The sequence below is a fragment of the Thalassophryne amazonica genome, chromosome 1, assembly GCF_902500255.1.
Source record: "Thalassophryne amazonica chromosome 1, fThaAma1.1, whole genome shotgun sequence".
Lineage (NCBI taxonomy): Eukaryota > Metazoa > Chordata > Actinopteri > Batrachoidiformes > Batrachoididae > Thalassophryne > Thalassophryne amazonica.
The window spans coordinates 121,414,470-121,434,834 of NC_047103.1; the positions used below are offsets into that span (position 1 = coordinate 121,414,470).

Below are 20,365 nucleotides of genomic sequence, written 5' to 3' on the forward strand. Positions count from 1 at the left end.
TAAAAAATGTAATACAAAACATATATCAAAAGGGCTTTTGATTGTTAAAATCAAATATCCACCAAATCCACAATATGGATCAGCTGCGGCTCAAACTTAGTGTATTCATTAAGAGTGCCCGTTTGCACCTCACTGTCACAATGAGAGTGAATGAGGCACTTTTTAATATTAAATTCAAATGTCCACAAAATCCACAATCTGGATCAGATATGTATCAAACTTTGTCAGGCATTATTGAGTGCCAGTCCGCACCTCATTTTCAAATATGAGAGTGATTGGGGCATGTCTGATTAAGATATAATGTAAAATATACATTAAATGGGGTTTTCAAAGTTAAATATAAATAGTCACAAAATCTGTATTCTAATCCAATTTCATTTTTTCCGCAAATGTGATTGGTTAATCGTGTGAGATTTCATACCATAAAATATAGCATTGACGGTGGCAAAATATTACCTCTTCACATTTGATGTATTACTCCGGAACCTGACCACGCGTGTTGCTACGCAGATGTCAATAATGGCGCTGTCAGCAGAGAGTGTGAGGAACTGGTGGACTGATGTAGATTACTCAATGCAGTTGACGAGATGGAGAAATCTCTGGGTCTGCTCACAGAATTTCCAGTTTGGCATGAAGACACTGTTGCTACGGTAAGCTTTGAGAAGCCGACCACACTCTTTGACAATGTTTTGGAAAGTAGCCAGGTGGAGAGGAATCTTGTCATTGGCCATCTTGAATTACTTACAGAAAAATAAACTGTGCAAACGATGGAATTGGATTAGAATGGGACTAACCCCCTTGTGTCTCATGATTTGCGGATGTTAATGCTGGTTTTTATGGACGCAAATCGAGTTTATCGGCAACGCGTTAGCACAACAGGGTTATTCCCTAATCTGGATCAGATCCCGATCAAACTTTGTCAATTGATAAAGACCCCTTCACACACAGTACGAATAAGTACAAATAGGGCGAATCAGGGCGGAACAGCTCATATGAGCAAACCACAAAAACATAGTTCACGCCTGCCGACGGGCAAGCGTGAACTATGCCGCTGTGACGGTTTCATGCACGCAGGAACACAGTGCGAGCAGCTGCGTGATGTGGTTACACAATATGCAGCTGCTGTGAAAAGTAAATAAATAAAAAATAAATGCTGCGCGCAGGAACACAGTGCGGGCAGCTGTGCGATGTAATTGTACATCGCGCATCTGCTGTGAAAAAAAAGAATACATGCCACCAATGGGATTCAAGTCTGCGATTTTCAAAAGCTCTGATTGCCAGCCAGAAACATTACCACTGTGCTACCATTACTGTCCTGTAAAAGGTGCGGGAAATGCCTGATATCAAGAAGGACATGGACGTATTTAAAAATAAAAATACAACCACACACCATATAAAAACACTGCATTTTATTGAATCCCTCATATCAAGCGGACAATGCAAGTATGATCCGTCTGTTCCTCTGTAGATGACCCATGGTCACAGAAGTACAGTCATGAAATGACATGAATGAGAAGCAGGGCGCTCTTATCATGTCCAAATCTGCTGGTGCTGTGTCCAGCTGGCCCCTTGTGTGTGTCAGGCCCAACACACGTGTCTTGTGGATGGCACACCACAGGACAGACACCGCATCACATGGAACAGAGTTCACATGGGTGACATGACATTCAGATCGCCTGCTGCGTGTTATGATCTGATGGCCCATTTCACCTGGAGTAGCCGGTCAATGTGCACACCGTGCACGCGCTCGCTATAGCCCATTGCAACAGTGATATATGTGTTTTATGTATGTCTACATGAGGACAGCGTGCGTCACAGTGGACAGTTGTTAATTCATGTCCGTCCAAACATGGTACGTGTTCTCCAGCTGGGATGTCCAGAACCAGAGATCTCCATAGCTGCTCCTGCAGGCGGACACACCCCCTGCCAGTTCAGTGCACACACCAACGTGTCACTGTGTCTGTTTGCAAAGCCACACTTGTGGGAAAACTTGATCAAATTTTACGTCCACTTCAATCAATTCAATCAATCGATTTTATTTATATAGCGCCAAATCACAACAAACAGTTGCCCCAAGGCGCTTTATATTGTAAGGCAAGGCCATATAATAATTACGTAAAAACCCCAACGGTCAAAACGACCCCCTGTGAGCAAGCACTTGGCAACAGTGGGAAGGAAAAACTCCCTTTTAACAGAAGAAACCTCCAGCAGAACCAGGCTCAGGGAGGGGCAGTCTTCTGCTGGGACTGGTTGGGGCTGAGGGAGAGAACCAGGAAAAAGACATGCTGTGGAGGGGAGCAGAGATCAATCACTAATGATTAAATGCAGAGTGGTGCATACAGAGCAAAAAGAGAAAGAAACACTCAGTGCATCATGGGAACCCCCCAGCAGTCTAAGTCTATAGCAGCATAACTAAGGGATGGTTCAGGGTCACCTGATCCAGCCCTAACTAGAAGCTTTAGCAAAAAGGAAAGTTTTAAGCCTAATCTTAAAAGTAGAGAGGGTGTCTGTCTCCCTGATCTGAATTGGGAGCTGGTTCCACAGGACAGGAGCCTGAAAGCTGAAGGCTCTGCCTCCCATTCTACTCTTACAAACCCTAGGAACTACAAGTAAGCCTGCAGTCTGAGAGCGAAGTGCTCTATTGGGGTGATATGGTACTATGAGGTCCCTAAGATAAGATGGGACCTGATTATTCAAAACCTTATAAGTAAGAAGAAGAATTTTAAATTCTATTCTAGAATTAACAGGAAGCCAATGAAGAGAGGCCAATATGGGTGAGATATGCTCTCTCCTTCTAGTCCCCGTTAGTACTCTAGCTGCAGCATTTTGAATTAACTGAAGGCTTTTCAGGGAACTTTTAGGACAACCTGATAATAATGAATTACAATAGTCCAGCCTAGAGGAAATAAATGCATGAATTAGTTTTTCAGCATCACTCTGAGACAAGACCTTTCTAATTTTAGAGATATTGCATAAATGCAAAAAAGCAGTCCTACATAATTTGTTTAATATGAGCTTTGAATGACATATCCTGGTCAAAATGACTCCAAGATTTCTCACAGTATTACTAGAGGTCAGGGTAATGCCATCCAGAGTAAGGATCTGGTTAGACACCATGTTTCTAAGATTTGTGGGGCCAAGTACAATAACTTCAGTTTTATCTGAGTTTAAAAGCAGGAAATTAGAGGTCATCCATGTCTTTATGTCTGTAAGACAATCCTGCAGTTTAGCTAACTGGTGTGTGTCCTCTGGCTTCATGGATAGATAAAGCTGGGTATCATCTGCGTAACAATGAAAATTTAAGCAATGCCGTCTAATAATACTGCCTAAGGGAAGCATGTATAAAGTGAATAAAATTGGTCCTAGTACAGAACCTTGTGGAACTCCATAATTAACCTTAGTCTATGAAGAAGATTCCCCATTTACATGAACAAATTGTAATCTATTAGATAAATATGATTCAAACCACCGCAGCGCAGTGCCTTTAATACCTATGGCATGCTCTAATCTCTGTAATAAAATTTTATGGTCAACAGTATCAAAAGCAGCACTGAGGTCTAAAAGAACAAGCACAGAGATGAGTCCACTGTCCGAGGCCATAAGAAGATCATTTGTAACCTTCACTAATGCTGTTTCTGTACTATGATGAATTCTAAAACCTGACTGAAACTCTTCAAATAGACCATTCCTCTGCAGATGATCAGTTAGCTGTTTTACAACTACCCTTCAAGAATTTTTGAGAGAAAAGGAAGGTTGGAGATTGGCCTATAATTAGCTAAGATAGCTGGGTCAAGTGATGGCTTTTTAAGTAATGGTTTAATTACTGCCACCTTAAAAGCCTGTGGTACATAGCAACTAATAAAGATAGATTGATCATATTTAAGATCGAAGCATTAAATAATGGTAGGGCTTCCTTGAGCAGCCTGGTAGGAATGGGGTCTAATAGACATGTTGATGGTTTGGATGAAGTAACTAATGAAAATAACTCAGACAGAACAATCTAAGAGAAAGAGTCTAACCAAATACCGGCATCACTGAAAGCAGCCAAAGATAACGATACGTCTTTGGGATAGTTATGAGTAATTTTTTTCTCTAATAGGTAAAATTTTATTAGCAAAGAAATTCATGAAGTCATTACTAGTTAAAGTTAAAGGAATACTCGGCTCAATAGAGCTCTGACTCTTTGTCAGCCTGGCTACAGTGCTGAAAAGAAACCTGGGGTTGTTCTTATTTTCTTCAATTAGTGATGAGTAGTAAGATGTCCTAGCTTTATGGAGGGCTTTTTTATAGAGCAACAGACTCTTTTTCCAGGCTAAGTGAAGATCTTCTAAATTAGTGAGACGCCATTTCCTCTCCAACTTACGGGTTATCTGCTTTAAGCTGCGAGTTTGTGAGTTATACCACGGAGTCAGGCACTTCTGATTTAAAGCTCTCTTTTTTAGAGGAGCTACAGCATCCAAAGTTGTCTTCAATGAGGATGTAAAACTACTGACGAGATACTCTATCTCACTTACAGAGTTTAGGTAGCTACTCTGCACTGTGTTGGTATATGGCATTAGAGAACATAAAGAAGGAATCATATCCTTAAACCTAGTCACAGCGCATTCTGAAAGACTTCTAGTGTAATGAAACTTATTCCCCACTGCTGGGTAGTCCATTAGAGTAAATGTAAATGTTATTAAGAAATGATCAGACAGAAGGGAGTTTTCAGGGAATACTGTTAAGTCTTCAATTTCCATACCATAAGTCAGAACAAGATCTAAGATATGATTAAAGTGGTGGGTGGACTCATTTACATTTTGAGCAAAGCCAATTGAGTCTAATAATAGATTAAATGCAGTGTTGAGGCTGTCATTCTCAGCATCTGTGTGGATGGTAAAATCGCCCACTATAATTATCTTATCTGAGCTAAGCACTAAGTCAGACAAAAGGTCTGAAAATTCACAGAGAAACTCACAGTAATTCGACAGTAATTGTCTGCTGACTGTTGTCGTGCTAACAGTGTGAATGGCCACACATTTTCTAAGTGCCAAGCAAGCGGTGTCAGATGTTCATGTGAGTCAGCTGGAATTTGGCCGACACCTGCCGCGAGAGGGTTCGATGGGCTCTCACAGCGCACACTCTGTCTTTCAGCTGCTGGTGTATACAAATAGTTGTAGCAACAGGTGTACGAGGTGTTGGAGGCAGCTCGGATTTCAGATGTATTGCATATGATTCCTGCTTCATGTGCACTTCATGCGCAATTCGACCACATCGGTACTATGTGTGAAGGGGCCCTAAAACGGGGTGGCCAAGTTCGGTCCTCGAGAGCCACCTTCCTGACACTCTTAGTTGTCTTCCTGCTCCAACACACCTGAATCCAATGAAAGACTCGTTAACAGACTTTTAATGAGCCTTTCATTGGATTCAGGTGTGTTGGAGCAGGAAGACAACTAAGAGTGTCAGGAAGGTGGCTCTCGAGGACGGAACTTGGCCACCCCTGCCCTAAAGCATACCATCCTACATAACACTCTCAAATACGAAAAAAAATTGATATTTTTTGACAGAGTTATGAATTTTTGAAAACGAATTCAATGTTAAAGGATAGATATTTTCAACCCAGTCTCACGGCAAGTCGTGATTCAGCAGCACGAAATATACATTAATCTACTGGTTCGTGATATCATGACGAAAAGCGTCTCATTTTCATCACGGCAGCATGAATTCGTTCTAATTCATTCCGTGATGGCTGCACAAAATTAAAATTGAAGCAGGGGGGTCGGGGTGGTTATGGTTAGGGTGGGGGGAAGGAGTAGGATTAGGTTATGGTTAAGGTTAGGGTCGCGAGTAGGAGTAGGGTTAGTAATAGTGAGTTAATAAAAACCCTGACATGAAAATTTGACTCATTTTGTCAAAAAATCACGGAAAATAAAATTGTGAGACTGGGCTGATATTCTTCCAATTTTAAAAGATTTTTTGACTTTGACCTTTGACCTATGACATTGAAAACTGAATAATTTCTTGTCAAGATATGAATTCCCTGTAAAATCTTTATAACGATATATGAAAAATTGTCGGTTTTCATGTTGTTCGCAAACAGACAAACAGAGGTGAAAACATTACCTCTTCCCAACTTCATTGGCGGAGGTAAATATTTCAGTCACACAAAATCATTAACATTTCTCATACAGCTTTCTGCAAAAACTGCACAGATTTTTACGATTTTTAAATTTCTATCTTTTGGTCTTCTATCTACCCCTCACTCTCCCTCACATGCTTCACTCACTTCTTGTCTGTGGAGCTCTGCCAGTTTCTCCTGGTCTTCAGTGGAGGTGGCACTCTGGTTCTGCTGGTTTGTGAGGAGTTCTTCCACCTCCTGACGGTGGGTCACCCTCAGCTCCTCCAGCGCTCGCCGTTTATCTGACTCAAAATGTGCCTGCGCCTGGCTGAATGCTCTTAGTTTCTCCTCAAAGTCCCTGCGCATCTCCTCCACCTAATCAAAGTCAAAATCAAAGTCAGCTTTATTGCCAATTTCTTCATATGTACCAGACATGCAAACGAATCGAAAAGGCATTTCTCACTATCTCACAACCACCCAGGCAGACCACCAGTCCATTCTCACATCTCTAAAAATAAGCATCTATCTGCCGCATCCAGGTGAATCATGGACATCCCCTTGGCCATTTCTAGCGAATGGGGTCCTACACGCTCTGTACTGAGTGTCTGAGGTTGCCTGCCTGTGTAGACTGAGAGTTCAGAAGCAATGGCATTTGATAAGAGCAGGCAATAGCACGATGTGAAGATGGTGCCGTATAGCCGATTAGATCACATTACTTTGAAATAGTTTATGTTGAGGTCAGAAGGAGAGCTTCTGAACTGATGGGTATTTCTCATGTTTATAAAATGGCTCACCTATGGCAGTGACAGTGATGAAGCATCCATGACCGAGATAATGTACCTCAAATTACTTCCTGGGTATGACGTTCAAAAGTCTCCCAACAGGTTGGCGGAGGATTGGTAATCTAGCAACTGTAAAATGTTTAAAAAACATGACGGTGGCAACTGGTGTGTGTTATGGCGACATTCCATATGTACAGGAACATGGAACTGCAGTTCATGATCCTCCACCTGACACTGCTCAGCTTCCCTGGGAAAGGTGATGCCTTTGCTTCTGCTCACCCCCTTTTTGGTCACACATGTCACTGTGGAATTGTCTTGTATATCAGTTTTTGTTATTGACGAGTTGTGTGCCAAATAAATAAGTTCAAGTTCAAGTTCAAATAAGTGTAGGAAAGGAGACCTGAGCTCAGGAGGAATAACGTGGAATTAATATACCGTGTGAAACAGTGAACCAACTCTTCAGGTCACTCGAAGAATCACATGATTTTCCCATTTTCAGCTGAACATCTACTTCATAGACTTGGACAAAGTCAAAGATCATGACTTTCATGGTGTAAAGAACTTCTCTGTGATATAGGGTGTCAACCCCCAAGTTACATGGCCATCTGATACCTCTTGAATCATGACAGTGAGAGCTGCTTTTGCATCCTAAGCAATATTTCAAACACATTTTCAGTCACACGTTTCCAGTAAGTGTCAATGTATTTAGATGAAGCCCAACCAGAAGAAGAAAAACTTGCAGTTTCTTGACTGGCTGCTTGAAGCTGGTGCCAAAAAAAAGCATGCTCCCATTAAACAACAGGTTAAAATGTTCTCCTTTAGAGTAGAAATAAACATGTTTACAGCCAGGTACAAAAAAAAAAAATCTCCTTTAGAGTAGAAATAAACATGTTTACAGCCAGGTACAAAAAAAAAAAACAACAGTTTCCAGTCACTATCAGTAATTCCCCCCTACATGACAGCTGTATGGGGTGAATTTTTTTTTAACTTCTTAGTTTACGATATATGAAGCCATAAAGTAATGTGTAATTAGGGTTGTGGTTGTACCCAACGTGGCTGGTAGCTTTTGTGGAGGCTGTGTCTGTTGTCTATGAAATTCTCATCTTATTTAATGTTGTCTGCTAAAAGTATTAGCACTTTAGTGGCTACTGTTAATACACAATTACAGACAAAATAAGCAGCTCATAACTTTTAAGCACACACCAAAGCAAACCATAATGAGAACCACTGCACAGTCCCCAAAAATATAATTTAATAAAAATCTGAATGGAAGTTAGCCTTTATGCTTTCTTGTTCTGACTCAATAATAGGGGCATGCTTCATATCGGCTGTTCCGAGTCTCTATAGAAAATCTATGACATCACACAGGCTTCCTCCAGTATAAGCGCAATCTATGGTCACACTCTGTCAGGGTTTCATGCTGCCACTGATTCTGTATTTGCTGGTGTCAGAGGGTTACGTTGACAGTTAGAGAGGTCTTGGTATTGCATTACTGTTTACTGCAGATGTTGCTATGGTCGTGTTATCAGAAGATGATGCATTCAGACAGCTCCTCTAAATCTTGGCCAGTGTTACTTTGCCAAAAATAAGTAGCTTGCTTCTTCTAAGATGGGAGTAAATGACTGTCCCATGTGAAGGACATTAATACCCCATCACACATATGCCAATTGTGCCTGAATGGCGTCAGAATGATACATTCGGCCACAGTCAGGAAGTATTGAGGTGCGGTCTGTAGACGGACGGATGACAGTCTCTCAGCAGTCTACATATTTGGTCCCAGCCGCTCAGCTGTCCCTAGTGTGTTGCACAGTTCAAAACACTCTTGGTGCTGTCAAGATGGGAGGCACATTGCTGGTCGAAGCATCGCACAGCACACGCCACTGCAGACCTGAACAGGCTGTTATATCCATAATAGACCTTTACAGTACAGATACATTTCCAGTCCTTCCCATGGGCTACATAAATAATGTGAAATATTGTGCCCATCATATCTGTGACACCACAGGCGGGTGCGCTTTCTGTGGTCTCATGCGCAGTAATGCGTCATTGCACACATCAGTCGCTCAGAGCTGAATGGATCTCACCGCTGTAATATACATATTATTACTTTATCACCATCTAACTATCTAGAGGGTATGATGTGGAACTGTATCGCCACCCCATGACATTATTAAACATGCATCTCACCTCCAGCACTGAACCAGGAGCATTTCACAGTGCAAGGCAGACAGGACCCTCTCAGGACCCAGCTGCTGTATGCTGCAAACAACCATGGCATAACTAAATCCCATGTGACAATCCAACCGGACGTCGCAGAGTACAGAGTTGTGTTATGTTGCAGTGAGCAAAAAAAAAAAAAGAAAAAAAAAAGAAAAAAGAAAAAAAGAAGATAAAGATTAAAGTTTGCTGCAAATAAGGCTGCATCTGACAAATGGTAGGAAAGCTTGGCCCACTGCCAGCTCACCACTTTCAGCAAAGGTGTCCAGTGGCTGACAATGGCACGCACACACAGCCACATTGAGCAGCAAACAATGTCCAGTGGCGTGCATGTGTGCCCTGCGTGCACGCGTAGCAGCTCATTCTCACACACACACACACACACCGAGCAATCATTACAACATTTCAGCTCCTGTTCTACGCATGCACGCACATGTGAGTTCAGTGAGCGGTGGGAAGGGGAGGACAAGCATAGATGTGATTGCATGAGTGAGTGAGTGACTGCACCAATGCCGGGTGCGGTCACTCACATATGGCGTGAGACTGGTCCATACGTTGGTTGTACTCCGATATCCAGTACTGGCAGATCCTGTGCAAAGGAAGGACAGAGCGCTGCCTCCCACTCCAGTCCCGTGTTTGCCATCCAGACTTTCGGACATCGGGCAGTCTTCAGCGCCTTTTATGGCCATCTGACAGTAGTCTGTGTCATCTAACTGTTGTCTAAATATGCTTTGGATGCGATTGTGCAGGTGTAATCTAGATGGGATCCGCCCACAGTTTACATGCCTCTTTCCCTTCCGACTGCATCCAGATTATGGCCATTTTTGCCGTGTTGGCCTGGTTCCTGCACATTCTTACTATGTGTGAAAGGGAAATTAAGTATCTTGGAGACTGGTTCACAAACGACGAGAATATTGTACAAGATTGTCATGGTGAAGAAACAGTTGCTCTTAATTTGCAAACTGATCTATGTAACCCACATCTATGGTTGTGAACTCTGGGTACACAAGAGGCCAAAATGAGATTCCTTCAAAAAGTGGCTGTGATTACCCTTCAAGACATGGTGAGCAATTTATGAATGAAAGGAAATGGCGTAATGGAGAAATTATAAAGGATGGAGAAATTACAAAAGTTTAATCCGAATGCAGCATGGTGGTGCAGGCGATTAGCACGGTTTCATTCCAAATACAAGGTCACAAGTTCAAGGTCACTTGTGCTCCATGGTCCATGTACATCTGGAGCTGCATTAAGAAGGACATCCTGTGTAAAACGTGTGCCAAATGAACATGGATGCACTGTGGTCAGCCTGAACAAAGCAGAAGCAGCCAAAATAAATATGTTTATATATAAGTACAAACATGTGACTGGACAGCACCTGAGGTTGGATGTATTCCGTTTGGACTTTATTTGTGCTTCCAAATGCAGATTTGTTTTACATTTATTACATTCACAGTACAGATACTGTGACATTCTTGAATTAATTTGAATGTCTTCCTGTGATATACACTATTTCTAATTAAGCAGTTAAAAAAAAAAACTTTCATATGCTGAGTAGCACAGGTTACAGTGTCCACTCTGTTAGGTAACCTACATGCTGGCCTTTTCATTACAGAAAGTAAAAAAAGAAAAAAAAAATCATAAATACAGTCAAGAACAACTTCAGCCATGATGTAAATGATCAATATTGAAGAAAATGTGACTGAAATTGTGTTTTCTGAAGCCCCTAATTCTGAGCCCCATTGCTCTGAAAAAAGTAAGTTGTACGAGGTCTATTAGAAAAGTATCCGACCTTATTATTTTTTTCAAAAACCATATGGATTTGAATCACGTGTCATTGCGTCAGACAAGCTTGAACCTGGCCTGTCGGTTGCGTCATTCGCCTGTGAGCAGGCTTTGAGTGAGGAGTGGTCCAGCCCCCTCGTCGGATTTTCATTGTCAGGAAATGGTGGAATGATTTGGGCTTTTTTTCCATCAGAATTTTTTCAGAAACTGTTAGAGACTGGCAGCTGGAAACCATTAGAAAAATTTATCTGGCTTTCGGTGAAAATGTTACAGGCTTGGTAGAAAATAAGGAGTGTTACTGTCGCTTTAAGGACAGCCCCCAGTGGCTGTGGGGCGCACCGTGCTCCGATGCCGCCATCGACAGGCTGAACGACCATTGCATTTCTAAACGGATGGCTGTCTGGATCCGTGTCCATCGTGTGCCATTTCTCTGGTTATCAGAGCTGGACATCAACCATTTTCCGGCAGATTTCACTTTTAACAAGAGATTTTGTCATGAAAAGCTGAGCGGAGGCTTCACGCATCACAATGGATTCGCTACTGGAGTGAGACAAAACCACCTCCGTTTTGGTCTCACAGGACGGCTTTGAGATGGCATTCAGACAGCTGTCGGTGGTTTTTCCATCGAGTGATTATCCGAGAAATTGTGGATGTGCCTGGACATGCCAGAACATGTCCCGTGAGGCTTCATCACGGTGTTGCTTTGCGCCATGCGACACCGCCACGATGCGCGGAATTCCTCCGCACGTCTGTCTCAATGTGCCAAAAAAGTGCTGATGTCCACATATTTTCACAATTCCTTTGCTAGTCAGATGACGTCCCGGATAAAACACAGCGTCCAGTTTGGAAATGAATGGCACATTCCACTGTTACAGGAGTTTTTGTCATGGAAAGAGGAGCGGAGGCTTCGCGCGTCGCGGCGGTGCCGCATGGCACAAAGCAACGCTGTGATGAAGCCTCACGGGACATGTTCTGGCATGTCCAGGCACATCCACAATTTCTCGGATAATCACTCGATAGAAAAACCACCGACAGCTGTCTGAATGCCATCTCAAAGCCGTCCTTGTGAGACCAAAACGGAGGTGGTTTTGTCTCGCTTCAGTAGCGAATCCATTGTGACGCGCGAAGCCTCCGCTTGGCTTTCCATGACAAAATCTCTTCTTAAAAGTGAAATCTGCCGGAAAATGGTTGATGTCCAGCTCTTGTGATAACCAGAGAAATGGCACACGATGGTCACGGATCCAGACAGCCATCCGTTTAGAAATGAAATGGTCATTCAACCTGTCGATGGCGGCTTCGGAGCGCGGCGCGCCCCACAGCCGCTGGGGGCCACCCTTAAAGCGACAGTAACACTCCTTATTCTCTACCAAGCCCATAACATTTTCACCGAAAGCCAGATAAATTTTTCTAATGGTTTCCAGCTGCCAGTCTCTAACAGTTTCTGAAAAAAATCTGATGGAAAAAAAGCCCAAATCATTCCGCCATTTCCTGGCAATGAAACAACGACGAGGGGGCTGGACCACTCCTCACTCAAAGCCTGCTCACAGGAGAATGACGCAACCGACAGGCGTGGAAAAACTCATGTATGCGCACGAGGGTTCAAGCTTGTCTGACGCAATCACACATGATTCAAATACATATGGTTTTTGAAAAAAATAATAAGGTCGGATACTTTTCTAATAGACCTCGTATATACTGTAGGCCATGAGGCCTGTTGGTGCTGGTGATTATCTCCAGATTCCGTAGTGTCAAGCAGATGAGGGTCTACGACACCAGTCTGATGCAGGTTATTTCCCTAGCCAAGGCCGGTGTTGCAGACCCAATGGTCTGCCATTAAAAATTGGTCCACTCTGCCTCCACTGCGCATGCGTCATTTTGGACCTCAGCAGCTCGTCTGAGAGTCTCTTCACCCAAAGTGATCAAATGGATTAATGGGATTATTAACCATCAGATGACAAGGTAAAACCTCTTAAATCATTCTAAAGTCAGTTTTAAGCAGAAACGAGGCCATTTTAAGCAGAAAGGAGGCGATAGACTGTGACATTTTGAAATGACCGACGCGCAGTGAACGCATCAGCTAACAGCCTGTTTAACTGCTGTGCTCTGATCGCTTCCTCCTTCTTTTAAGAAGAAATAATGCTGAATTTATGTGGAAGTAATTGTTGTACAAAAGCTTCAGATATCTGTCACTGAGATAGATGAAGACTGGAGTGCAGTTTTAAGCAGAAACAAGGTGATAATCCACGAACTGCGGCAAATGATGAATGCGCAATGAAGGCAGGGCGCACCAATTTTTAGGGGGGGGCCGTTCGGTCAGGGACACCAGCATCCATTTACAGCTGGGTGAACTGAGACGATGTAGATTAAGTGTCTTGTTCAAGGACAGACATGTAGCATGAGAAAGATTCAAACATATCCACTCAACTACCTGCTCTAAGAGAAGCCCTGAAGTAATTTTTATTTCAATTTATATTTGTTTTTATTTTGTTTTGGAACTAACAATATATTTTAATGTCAATGTTAATATTTTACATGTAATTGACATGCTCGATGGCATAAATGTCAATCCAAGCAGGGTTTGGTACACAAAGTGGCATAAGGCAGAGATGGGATCCAAAAACAGGCAGACAGGTCGGTACACAGGTAAGCAAAACAGGACAAGAAAACTCAAACGCTTGAAAGAACACAAGGCACAACAATCTAGCAGCTGAAAGAGGAAATGGGACTGACTTATATAGGAGGAGTGATAATGAGGAAATACAAGACAGGTATGTGAGGAAGGTTCAGGAATGGGGCATGGCAAGCAGGAAGGGAGGAGAGGAGAGACACACCGAACGCCAAGTACCCAACAAGAAATCCCTTCACAAAAACCCAAGCACAAAAGTAACAGAGAGAAAATAAACAATAACCCATAATAAGCCCCACAGACCCAATCATGACAGTAACGTCATCAGTATCAAACGTCTTACCTCTCTGCTCATCGAAACCACTCTCTGTGTGTGTTGAGCCTCAGTGCAGAGTTGAGAGTCTTCCATTCTCTGTCTGTACATTTCAAACTCGGCCAGGGCCTAACAATGTGAACATATTGCACAAACCATACTAAAGACACACAAATGTAAATCAACTACAACAGAACTGTTTAATTATGTACATGATCAGATGTCATACAGCTCAGGTTATACTTAAAACAGATGAGGTCAAAATTATTAGCTCCCTATGAAACGTAATATTTTCTTCAAAATTTTCCCAAATCCTTTTTTTGGTCCCATCACACATAACACAAAGTTGGACGAAAGAGGCAGAAACTGGCTAAAAAAGCCCCCCCCCCCCCCCCCCCCCCCAAGAAAAAGAAAATTTTGTGAACCATGAAAAATTCCAGCCGCTGTCGGGAGGGACACATGGTCGGACATGCGTGAACGATCCCTTGGTGATGGTTTTGTGCACGCTCGTGTGCACAAACACAGTGCAAGTATGTGAGAGGTGTGATATCACATCGCACTCACACAGCAGCGGAAGCAATCACATGTTGTACAAATGTACATAAATCAATGAAAAACTGTAAAGACAAAATAATGAGCCAGCACAGAACATTTTAAGAACAATGAACATACTGTTAAATGTAAAACAATCATGTTCCTGGTAATGATTTGTAACTGATGCCTGATGACCTGGCAGTCTGTGTTGGAAATGACAAAACAAATGGATTTCATTTTATCAGTTAAAATATTTAATTCTTGTTATAAAGAGGAGACAATACAACAATTAATGTCCCTCTGTTCCCTGTACATCTGTACATGAACCATGGCCATGGACGTAAACAAGGAATTAAAGAACTGACATGACTGAATGTTCAAATCATGAACACATCAGCCGGCTCTACGTGTCCAGCTGTCCACCGCATGGCACGCCAAAGGACACTGCGTCATGTGGACTGTAACTCATGTGGTTGACGTGACATCTGGATCGCCAGCTGAGTGTTCATATGATCAGACAGATATATTGACATGGTGCAGCCTGGCTGATGGCATCTGCAGTGCACAGTGAGGTGCTGCTGAAGGCATTGCAAATGCGATATGTGTTTTTATTTATTACCATCTCAGGAGAGCATGCCAACATGTGTGCATCGCAGTGGTGTATTGAGAGGAGATGTTCTACATTGTACAATATGTGTTCTCCAGCTGTTAGTAGCAAAGACAGAGCGCTAAGCTGCTACAGCTCATCCATGACACACCCAGTGCAAATCACAGCTAGAGAACACATATCTGCCATGAAGAAAACCACTTCTCAACATGCCACAGCAATGCACGTGTGGCCGAGCTCTCATGACATGCTAATCATTGTTTTATTAGTATTACTTATTGTTCTTTGTTTTAATTTTACACGTTGTGTTCACCCTGTCAGTGTCAGCTGAGAGACTTAGTCTGAGGTAGACACACCCCCGTGTCTGGAGCATGAAGCAAAGCCATCACACATGAATGAACTCATGCTGTTGTCCCTATTATATGTATTTTTTATTTTACCATTGTTTCTTTTAACTGAACATCTCGCTGTCACTTGCACACTCACCTGGCAGCATGCATGTTATCATCTGACAATGTCGGTGCCCCTGTGCTAACATGATCTGAGTGACACACGCCCTTGGGCTCATGGCTAGCAGCCATGCAACGCTCCACATTGTGATCATATGTCACATGGCAGTACCCTCGATTGCTGCACTGACCATGAACCCTTGCGTCATATGGGGTTTATATGGGATCTATGCAAGTCATATGGGACAGTGCTTTTGTGATTGTTTTTTTTATTTTTAACTCTGTTGTGGCGGCATGTGTGCACTGCTGCCTGGTGATCCCACCTCCAGGGGGACATGCTGAATATGTCATGATGGGTGGTCCACAGCTCTGACATGTCGGTCAACTGTGTGCATGAGCCAGTCACATGCATCGACTTGCGTGCACCTGAACGTCTGGTACTACAGTGGTAATGATCATAATGTCCCATATATATTGTGTAATGGGAGGGGATGGCAATGTATGTGTTACATGATCTCCATCATGGACATGACACGCCGTCCAGATGTGCATGCTGTGCTGGACAGCGATCGCACTGCACTCTAGCCGCCGTTCAAGCAATTTCCACCTCAGCCACACATCGAAAATGTAGGATTGTGGTTTGGGGCGGGGGAGCACATGACACACCGGAACGGCATTTATGTTGCTCGGGGGCGGGGAGACACCGCACACTCACATGTCATTTCATTTCTGTCACTAGGGAGAGGAAGACACTCACATGCCATATGTGTTTCGGGGGGGCACGACACACTCACACACTGTTTGTGTTACTCAGGGGAGGGGGAAAGGCACACTCGCAGAGCACTTAGAAAATGCAGGGCCATTCGCACAGCCAGCTCGAAAGTGCTCTGACCGCACTTTACTTTCGTGCTGGCAGCACGAATGGCCCCACCTTTTTTAAGTGCTCCACTAGTGGTGTTGGAAGTTTGTGGGTGGCACCTGGACTCCGGCCGACTCCGGACAAGAGTGGGTTGAATGCCCACTCACCCAGCATTTGCTGTCATTCGGCCGCTGGTGTGAAAGCTGCCTCGATCATGCCATTCAGCCAGGATTTCGAAAAGCCCCTCAGCTGCAGCACAATTTGTCTGACCTGTGTACGACATGCTGTGCAAATGTTGTGAGCACGAGCAGATGGCAGCGCGATCTCATCTTGCCTGTCATTCAAATGGGTTTCCGGTGCGAGCAACTCGCGAATGTAGAGTTCGTGTGCTGTGGCCAAATGGTTGTGGCGACTGCTATACAAAGAGTTTGAGGCGGCACTGAAATTTCATGAGCGCCATTCGAATCCTCCTTCGTGCGCCATTTGGCCTCAATCATGTTATGTGTGAAGGGGCCCTTGAACTTTCAATACAGCATTTCCAAACAACTTTTTTTTTTTGGATGCTTACATTATTTTACTTTGCACACAGAAACAAAGTTGTTTCACAAAAACCAAAAACTCCCAGGGCCAAAATTATTGGCCCCCTGGTGCCAATAATTCAATTGTTTGTCCGTTTTGAGGGATAACAGGATGCAGTCATTTACTGTAGTTTTCAACAAGTTTCAGACATGTCTCCTGAGGAATCCCACCCCATTCTTCATCTTTCAATCTCCTCCAGAACTGATGGTCTTCTGGCATGGACCTTCATCTTCAGTTCACCCCACAGATTTTCAATGGGATTCAGGTCAGGAGTAGGCCAGTCAATAACATTCACATTGGTCTGCTGAAGGGAGTTCTTTATAAGAAGAGACATATGTTTTTGGTTGTTGTCATGTTGGAAGACAAAGTGATGACCCAGACGCTGTTTTGATCTGACTGGTTGAGAAAGTGACCTCCTCCACCTGCATGAAAGATTTCCCACTTCCAGATGCACGGGAAATCTCACAAGTATAATTCGTCCACTGCTGTGTTTCACTGTGGGGATGGTGTTTTTTGGGTTACACGCCTCTCCCTTCTTTCTACAAACATGAGCAGCATCTCTATGGCCAAAGAGCTCTACTTTCTTCTCATGTGATCAAAGGATACACTTCCAGTATGCATAATCTTTCTCCAGGTTGTCTTTAGCATACTTCAGTCTGGGTTGAAGGTGTCTCTTCTGCAGGAGCTTATCTTGGTCTGCAACCTCACAGTGTATTCTTCTAGTGATTGTCTTCTTTAAGGCTCCTTCACACATAACACGAAGGAGGCTGAATGGTGCACAAAGGATTCGAATGGCAGCCGTGAAAAATAGGAGCCACCTCGAATGCCTCGTACAACAGTTGGCACAACCATTTGGCCACAGCACATGCACTCTACATTCACACTGTGCTGTAAACCCAATCAAACAGCATCAAGATGATGTTGTACTGCCTTCTGTAGAGCATGCAGTACGCAGGGGCTGCATGAAATGATCAGCCACATTGCACCCTGGCCGAATGTGGTGAACGAGCTAGCCTTCACACCAACAGCAGAATGAGAGCAAATGATGCCGAATAGCCATTCAACCCATACTCAGCCAGAAGAGAGGTGTCAACCAAGAACTTCCAACAGCAGTCGCTGGGCACTTAAAAAACGCAGGCTAATTCGTGTGACCAGAACAAATGTAGTGTGCAGGACACCACTGTTGAGGTGACGAAAGTTCAAAGGGCAGTCAGTGTGTCATGCCCGCCCCAGAGCAACACAGATGGCATGCGAGTGTGTTGTGCACCCCCCAGCAACATGATTATGAATGGCATGCAAATGTGTTGTGTCTCTCCCCCCGAGCAACACAAATAGCGTGCGCATGTGTCATGCCCCTCACACACACACACACACACACACACACACACACACACACCACAATACACCATTGTCGAGTTTACTGGATGATCATGTCCATAATGGAACAGCTGACAGCTGTGAAACACCCATCATGGCATATTCAACATGTCCCGCTGGAGATGGAATCACCAGACAGCAGAGTGCCCACAACACCACAACAGAAATACAAATAAAAACTGAGCTGCTCTATCAGTGTGTCACAGCACCAGCGCACCATCCAACCGGACAGCCACATCACGTGACACGCGATCGCTGATGGTAACGGCCCAAGTGCACCTACTGAGGCAATTAAACGATGCCAGTGCATATGGGTGCACCGAAGCCGTCAGATGATCACAGGTGCATTCATGAAGGCCATCATCATGTCGCACCCAATCAGTGTGTCATCGCTACTCAAAGCTGGGGAACACATTTCATGACATGAAGAACATCATCTCTCACTCCACCATGATGCACATGTGTCAGCAGGCTCTCATGACATGGTGAAAAATAAAAACAGCTAACCAGTCCACTACGCATTACGTGACACACAATTGCAACATCCACAAGGTCCATTCATCATGTGACAGCCTGACTGACAGCCTGGCTGACAGACCAATCTGGGACATTCTGGAGCTGTGAGCCCATTCTGCAAGGTGATCATCATGTTGCACCTGACCACTGTGTCATTGCTACTCACAGCTGGAGAACACATACCATGAAGAACATCACCTCTCAACACGCCACCGTGATGCACATGTGTCGGCAGGCTCTGATGCCATGGTGAAAAATAAAAACCCATATCACCTTTGGGACACTTTCAGCTGTGCCTCTGTGTGCACTGCAGACACCATCAGCCAGGCTGCCCCATGTGAAAATATCCGTTTCATCATGATAACAGCCAGGTAGTGAGGCAAATGTCACATCCACCACGTGAGTAATTTTGTTTTTGGTAAGATGCGTTCTCAAGTGGCAGCTCAAACCCTTACTGAGGTTTTTATCCTGTTTGTACATTGGAAGATGTGCAAACATCTTTGTACTTCGGCTGCTCCCGCTAGGGGTCACCACAGCAAATCAATGATTTACATCTCACCCTGTCCTCTGAATCTTCCTCTGTCACACCTACCACCTGCATGTCCTCCCTCAGCACATCCATAAACCTCCCCTTTGGCCTCCCTCTTCTCCTCCTGCCTTGTGGCTCCATCCTCAGCATCCTTCTCCCTATATACCCTGGGTTCCTCCTCTGCACATGTCCAAACCATCAAAATGTTGCCTCTCTGACTTTGTCTCCAAACCTGTCCCACCTGAGCTGATCCTCTGATCATCTTCTGGACCATTTTTCTTCACTCAGCTGAGAGACAATCTGCTCAGGAAGTCGCCTGTTATCGATGTGACCCACCCACCAAAACTGGTTCTTGATGATGACACATTCAATGCTCTGGAGCTTGGCTTCAGCCAGGATGCTGATGTTGGCACAGTAGTCTTCCCACCTAATGCGGAGGATACTCCTCATGCAGCATTGGTGTAACTGCTTGAGGGTATTCAGATGGAAGCAGCAGGTGCTCCAGGTCTCAGATCCATACAAAAGGGTTGGCATGACAACAGACTTGTTGACAAGGATTTTCATCGCGTGGAAAACATGGGTGCAGAGCCTGGTGAAGGTAATTCCTGTACACTTGAGTCAGTGTTGGATCTCGACATTAATGTTGCTGTTTGATAACACTTGGCTATTCAGGTATGGAAAATGGGTCATGCTTTCCAAGACTTGTCCACGCAGTTTCACAACAGAAAGCTTTGGATCGGCCATGTTGGGTAGAGGCTGATACACGACCTGTGTCTTCTTCAGGCTGATGTGAAGACCAAGCTTGTTGTAAAGAGAGTTATGAGAGCATGAGCGTAACAAAGTCACATTGCTGGGTGTGACCTGGGTAATGTCAGCCAACATTATATAAGACCGTGTCACCCAGCATCCGGTTCTTTTGGAATCTATCTAGACTCCGAGTGACAACCAACTCTGGAATTCACCCATTATTTAGAGAACCATAGTTACATATATAACTCTTGTTCTATGTCATTCCTCCTGACCAACAGAGGGTGCTGCTTAGCACCTGAATGACCTCACACCAAAATGGTCACGAGGAATCTGCACTTCCCGAACCTC

The 20,365-nt window shown here is 43.9% G+C and overlaps 1 pseudogene; it reads right to left on the bottom strand.

Annotated features, from left to right (window-relative positions):
* The window catches only part of LOC117513685, a 729,285-nt pseudogene that overhangs the window by 513,461 nt on the left and 195,459 nt on the right, over window positions 1–20,365 (bottom strand).